This window comes from Hylobates moloch, unplaced genomic scaffold (genome assembly GCF_009828535.3).
Source record: "Hylobates moloch isolate HMO894 unplaced genomic scaffold, HMol_V3 SCAFFOLD_11, whole genome shotgun sequence".
In the NCBI taxonomy this organism is placed as follows: Eukaryota; Metazoa; Chordata; class Mammalia; order Primates; family Hylobatidae; genus Hylobates; species Hylobates moloch.
In genome coordinates this window covers 77553922-77558312 of record NW_026652286.1, presented here as the reverse complement: position 1 = coordinate 77558312, position 4391 = coordinate 77553922, and the positions used below count along the sequence as shown (strand labels likewise).

The following is a 4391-nucleotide window of genomic DNA, read 5'->3' as shown; positions in this document are numbered from 1 at the left end:
GGGTTTGAGTTCTTGATTTGATTCTCAGCTTGGTCGATGTTGGTGTATAGCAGAGCTACTAATTTGTGTACATTCATTTTGTATCCTGAAAGTTTGCCAAATTCATTTACCAGTTCTAAAAGCTGTTTGGATGAGTATTTAGGGTTTTCTAGGTATAAGATCATGTCATCAGCAAATGTGACAGCCTGACTTCCTTTTTACTGATTTGGATGCACTTTATATCTTTCTCTTGTCTGATTGCTCTGGCTAGGACTTCCAGTACTATGTTAAATAGAAGTGGTGAGAGTGGGCATCCTTGCCTTGTACCAGTTCTCAGAGGGAATGCTGAGGGTTTTAATTATAAAGAGATGCAGAATTTTTTCCAAAGTTTTTTCTGTGCCTATCGATATAATCATGTGATTTTAATTTTTAATTCTGTTTATGTGGTGTATCACATTTATTAACTTCTGAATGTTAAGCCATCCCTGCATCCCCAGTATGAAACTCACTTGATCATGGTGGATTATCTTTTTGATATGCTGTTGGATTCGGTTAACTAGTATTCTGTTGAAGATTTTTGCATCTATGTTCATGTAGTTTTCTTTTTAAATTATGTCCTTTCCTGGTTTGGGTATTAGAGTGATATTGGCTTCATAGAATGATTTAGGGAAGATTCCCTCTTTCTCTATCTTTTGGAATAGTGTCAGTAGGATTGGCGACAATTATTTTTTGAATGTCTGAAAAAATTTAGCTGTGAATTTGTCTGGTCCTGGACTTTTTTTATTGTTGTTGTTGGTAACTTTTTAATTATCATTTCAATCTCGCTGTTTCCTATTGGTGTGTTCAGAGTTTCTATTTCTTCCTGATTTAATCTAGGAGGGTTGTATATTTTCAGGAATTTATCCATCTCCTCTTGGTTTTTTAGTTTGTGCACAGAAAGATGTTCATAGTAGCCTTGAATGATCTTTTGTGTTTCTATGGTATTGCTTGTAATATCTCCATTTCCTTTCTAATTGAGCTTGCTTGGATCTTCTCTCTTCTTCTTTTGGTTAATCTCGCTAATGGTCTATTGATTTTATTTTTTCAAAGCAGCAGCTTGTCGTTTCAGTTAGGTTTTGTATTGTTGTTGTTGTTTCCATTTCATTTAGTTCTACTCTGATTTTTGTTATTTCTCTTGTTCTGCTAGATTTGGCTTTGGTTCTTGTTTCTCTAGCTCCTTGAGGTGTGACCTTAGAATGCCTATTTATGTTCTTTCAGACTTTTTGACTTTGACATTTAATGCTATGAACTTTCCTCTTAGCACCGCCTTGGCTGTAGTATCCCCGAGGTTTTGATAGGTTGTGTCACTATTGTTACTCAGTTGTAAGAATTTTTTAATTTCCATCTCGATTTCATTGTTGACCCAATGATCGTTCAGGAGCAGGTTATTTAATTTCCATGTATTTGCATGGTTTTGAGGTTTCCTTTTGGAGTTGATTTCCAATTTTTTTTCTACTGTGGTCCGAGAGAGTACTTGGTATAATTTTGATTTTCTTAAATTTGTTGAGACTTGTTTTGTGGCCTGTCATATGGTCTATCTTGGAGAATGTTCCATGTGCTGATGAATAGAATTATATTCTGCAGTTGTTGGAATGTAGAATGTTCTGTGAATATTTGTTAAATCTATTAGTTCTAGGGTATAATTAAAGTCCATTGTCTCTTCATTGACTTTCTGTCTTGATGACCTGTCTAGTGCTATCAGTGGAGTATTAAAGTCCTCAACTATTATTGTGTTGCAGTCTGTCTGATTTCTTAGGTCTAGTAGTAATTATCTTATAAATTTGGGAGCTCCAGTGTTAAGTGTATATATGTATATATTTAGGACTGTGATATTTTCCTGTTGGACTAGTCCTTTTATCATTATATAATATCCCTCTGTCTTTTTTAACTGCTTTTGCTTCAAAGTTTGTTTTGTCTGTTATACGAATAGCTATTCCTGCTTGCTTTTGGTGTCAATTTGCATGTAATATCTTTTTCCATGCCTTTATCTTCAGTTTATGTGAGTCCTTATGTGTCAGGTGAGTCTTTTTTAGACACCAGATACATGGTTGGTGAATTTTTATTCATTCTGCCATTATGTATCTTTTAAGTGAAACATTTAGGCCACTTACATTCAATGTTTGTATTGAGATGTGAGGTACTACACTATTCATTGTGCTGTATGTTGCCTGAATACATTTCTGTTTTGTTTTGTTTTCATTGTGTTGCTGTTTTATAGGTCCTGTGAGATTCATGCTTTAAGGAGATTCTATTTTGGTGTATTTCAAGGATTTGTTTCAATATTTAGAGCTTCTTTTAGCAGTTCTTGTAGTGCCAGCTTGGTAGTGGCAAATTCTCTCAGCATTTGTTGTCTAAAAAAAACTGTTGCTTTCCTTCATTTGTGAAGCTTAGTTTCATTGGATACAAATTCTTGGATGATAACTGTTTTGCTTAAGGAGGCTAAAGATAGGACCCCAATCCCTTCCAGTTTGTCGGGTTTCTGCTGAGAAATCTACTGTCAATCTGATAGATTTTCCTTTATAAGTTACCTGATGCTTTTGCCTCACAACTCTTATGATTCTTTCCTTTGCCTTGACTTTAGATAACCTGATGACTATGTGCCTAGGCAATGATCTTTTTGTGATAAATTTCCCAGGTGCTCTTTGAGCTTCTTGTATTTTGATGTTTAGATCTCTAGCAAGGCCAGGGAAGTTTTCCTCAATTATTCCATCAAATATATTTTCCATACTTTTAGATTTCTCTTCTTCCTCAGGAACACCAATTATTCTTAGGTTTGCTCATTTAACATAATACCAAACTTCTTGGAGGCTTTGTTCATTTTCTTTAATTCTTTTTTCTTTGTCTTTGTTGGATTGAGTTAATTCAAAAGCCTTGTTTTCAAGCTCTGAAGTTCTTTCATCTATTGTTCAATTCTATTGCTGAGACTTTCCAGCAATAGAATTGCGTTTTGCATTTTGCAGTTATCTAAGTGTGCATTTTGCCATTATCTAAGTGTGCCCTTCATTTCCAAATGTTGTGATTATTTTTTATTTATGCTATTTCATTGGAAATTTTTCCATTTATATCCTATATCTTCTTTTTGTTTGTTTGTTTGTTTTATTTGTCTTTAAGTTGGACTTCGCCTTTCTCTGGCGCCTCCTTGATTGGCTTAATAGTCAACCTTCTGAATTCTTTTTCTGGCAATTTAGAGATTTCACTGGTTTGGGTCCATTGTTGGTGAGCTAGTGTGATCTTTTGGTGGTGTTAAAGAACCTTGTTTTGCCATGTTACCAGAATTGTTTTCTGGTTCCTTCTCATTCGTGTAGACTATGTCAGAAGGAAGATCTGGGACTCAAGGGCTGCTGTTCAGATTCTTTTGTTCTACTGGGTGCTCCCTTGATATGGGGCCTTCCCCTTTCCCCTAGGGATGGGGCTTCCTGAGAGCCAAGCTTCCGGGACTGTTATTTCTCTTCTGGGTCTAGCCACCCAGCAGAACTACTAGGCTCTAGGCTGGTACTGGGGAGGTCTACAAAGAGTCTGTGATGTGATCCATCTTCAGGTCTCTCAGAGGTGGAGACCAGCACCTGCTCTGGTGGAGGTAGCAGGGGATTGAAGCGGACTCTGTGAGGGTCCTTGGTTGTATTTTTGTTAAGGTCATTGGTTTTGTGTTGGTTACCCTCTAGCAACTGGGTGGTGCTTTCAAGAGCACATCAGCTGTGACAGTATAGGGAGAATCAAGCAGTAGGTGGGAACATAGAGCTCCCAAGGGATTGTCTTTTGTTTTTGGCTACCAGGGTGGGTAGAGAAAAAACATCAGGTGGGGGCAGGGTTAGGCATGTCTTACCTTAGAGTCTCATTGGGTGGGGCTTGCTGCAGCTGCTGTGGGGTTGGGTGTGTGGTTCCTAGGCCAATGGAGTTATGTTCCTAGGGGGATTATGACTGGCTCTGTTGAATCACACAGGTTACCAAGGAAGTAGTGGAAAGCCAGCAGCCACAGGCCTCACCCAGCTCCCATGAAGCCCACAGCTCAAAATGCCAGTCTCACTCCCACTGTGTCCCCACAACAGCACTGAATTTATTTCCAGGCAGCCAGTGAGCAGGGCTGAGAACCTGCCCCCACTACAAGCCTCCCAGCTGAGAAGGCATGAGGACTCACAGTTCCTCAGCTATCCCACAGAGCCTGCAGTAGCAATCTACCTTCTTCAAAGGGTCTGTGGATTCTCTGAGCTTTCCTGGTATGTTCTTGTGGTAGTTCTTGTAGCAAAGTACATGATGTAGGTCTCCACATGCTGCTCTGTCTGTCCATGTGGGAGCCGCAAGTTAGGCCTGACTCTTATCTGTCATTTTCTCTGAAGTCTCCTATTTTTCTTTCTTTCTTTCTTTCTTTCTTTCTT

The 4391-nt window shown here is 38.5% G+C and overlaps 1 long non-coding RNA gene across 1 annotated transcript in view; it reads left to right on the top strand.

Moving 5' to 3' along the window:
* Positions 1-4029: 4029 nt before the first annotated feature.
* LOC131384600 (uncharacterized) overlaps positions 4030-4391 on the top strand; it is a 34373-nt gene continuing 34011 nt past the window's right edge. The window contains exon 1 of the long non-coding RNA XR_009215608.1: positions 4030-4232. This is a non-coding gene — a long non-coding RNA (uncharacterized LOC131384600). The remainder of the gene's footprint in view (positions 4233-4391) is intronic.